We start from the raw sequence: 2,544 nt of genomic DNA on the forward strand, positions 1-2,544 counted from the left end.
TATGAGTTTGTAAGCTGCACTAATTCATCTGTAGGATGACCAACCCAAAGCCACTGAGTGGGTCCTCGATAGTGGATGTACAAATCACATGACTGGTGACAAGAATCTATTGATGGATGCTCCATTATCTCCGTCGCATCTGAAGCAAATCATCTTTGCCGACAAAGGCAAAAGTCAGGTATTGGGTCTTGGTAAGGTTGCGATCACAAAAGGATCGACACATGGACAAAGTCATGCTTGTCGAGTCCTTAGGATACAACCTTATGTCTGTCTCAATGCTTTGTGATCTTGATATGGTTGTTGTCTTTGGCAAGTATCGTTGTGTTGTGGTTATGGAAGCTGACAATTCCAAAGTCTTCGAAGGCTTTAGGAGAGGAGACCTGTATATTGTTGATTTCTCTACAGGACCACAACCAGCCGTGTGCCTACTTGCAAAAGCTTCAGAAGGCTGGCTCTGGCATCAACAACTTGGTCATGCAGGCATGAGGAATTTGCACACGCTTGCGAAGAAGAAGCACGTCATTGGCATCGAGAATGTCAAATTCCTCAAGGATCACCTATGCGGAGCCTATGAAGCTGGGAAGATGACAAAGGCCAAGCATCCAGTGAAGACTATCATGACCACTACTCGCCCATTTGAATTGCTTCACATGGATCTCTTTGGTCCTAATCATTATTTCGCTGTTTCAAATGATGCATCTCAATATGGCTTTGTTATTGTTGATGATTACTCTCGTTACACATGGGTACACCTTGTTACTTACAAACATGAAGTGCAGGAAGTCTTCAAATGATTTTCCTCGAGGGCTTCAACCAACTTTGGTGTGAAGATCAAGCACATCAGAAGTGACAATGGCACTGAGTTCAAGAATTCTGGTCTCGATGACTATCTTGATGAACTTGGTATTACTCATGAGTTATCTGCTCCTTATACTCCTCAGCAGAACGGCGTCATGGAGCGCAAGAACAAGACTCTTGCTGAGATGGCTCGCACTATGCTTGATGAATACAAAACGCCTCGTCGGTTCTGGATTGAGGCAATTGATACTGCGTGCCACATCATCAACATAGTACATCTTCACAAATTCTTCAAGAAGACTGCCTATGAACTCCTCACTGATAAGAAACCCAATGTAAGTTATTTCAAAGTCTTCGGTGCTAAATGTTGGATTAGAGATCCTCATCACAACTCAAAATTTGCACTGAAAGCACATGAAGTTTTTATGCTTGGTTACGGAAAGGATTCGCACACCTACAGAGTCTTCAACAACGTTCTTCACAAGGTTATTGAAACTGTAGATGTGCGGTTTGATGAAACTAATGGCTCGCAAAGAGAGCACCTACCTACTGTGATAGATGAACCACCACCTGAGGAAACTATCAAGTTCAAGGCTACTGAGGATGTCATTCCTACTGAAGAATCTGCTGAAGAATTTATTCCAGAACATGAAGAACATCGAGCTAATGCACCTAAAGAAAATACTGAAGAAAATGGTGCTGAAGAGAATGCTGATCAAATTCCTCAACGACAACCAGCTCATCCTCGCATTGCAAAAGAAGTGCAAGTTGAAAAGATCATCAATGACATCAAAGCGCTAGGTCCTCTCACACGCTCAAAAGCTTCACATTTATCTAACTTTTGTGGGCACCATGTTTTTGTCTCTATCACAGAGCCCACTAAGGTAGATGAAGCATTTTTGGAACCTGAGTGGATTCAGGCCATGCAAGAAGAATTACATCAGTTCGAGCTCAACAATGTCTGGGAACTGGTCAAACGTCCAAATCCTCGCAAGCGCAATATCATTGGAACAAATTGGATCTACCGCAACAAGCAAGATGAAAATGGCCTTGTGGTGAGTAATAAGGCACGGCTTGTAGCTCAAGGCTACACACAGGTTGAAGGAATTGATTTCGATGAAACTTTTGCACTTGTTGCTAGACTTGAGGCTATTCGCATATTACTTGCTTATGCTAACCATCATGATATCACTTTATATCAAATGGATGTGAAAAGTGCGTTCCTCAATGGTAAGCTTGAGGAAGAAGTATATGTTGCTCAACCCCCAGGTTTTGAAGATCCAAAGAATCCTGACAAAGTCTTCAGACTCAACAAGGCCCTCTATGGCCTCAAGCAGGCCCCTCGGGCGTGGTATGATACCTTGAAGGAATTCTTCATGAAAAGAGGCTTCAAACCCGGTTCACTCGACCCTACTCTTTTCACTAAATCTTATGATGGTGAATTGTTTGTGCGCCTAATATATGGTGATGATATTATCTTTGGCTGTACTGACCAATGTTATAGTGATGAATTTGCCTATATGATGAGTGAAGAATATCAAATGTCTATGGTGGGAGAGTTGAAATTCTTCTTAGGTCTTCAAATTCGTCAACAACGCAATGGCATATTCATATCTAAGGAGAAATACCTCAAGGATGTACTGAGGAAATTCGGCATGCAAGATTGCAAAGGCGTCAAAATTCCAATGCCCACAAATGGCCATCTATGCACTGATGAAAATGGTATTGACTTTGATCATAAGGTAT

This window comes from Triticum urartu, chromosome 3, assembly GCF_003073215.2.
Source record: "Triticum urartu cultivar G1812 chromosome 3, Tu2.1, whole genome shotgun sequence".
NCBI classification, from domain to species: Eukaryota; Viridiplantae; Streptophyta; class Magnoliopsida; order Poales; family Poaceae; genus Triticum; species Triticum urartu.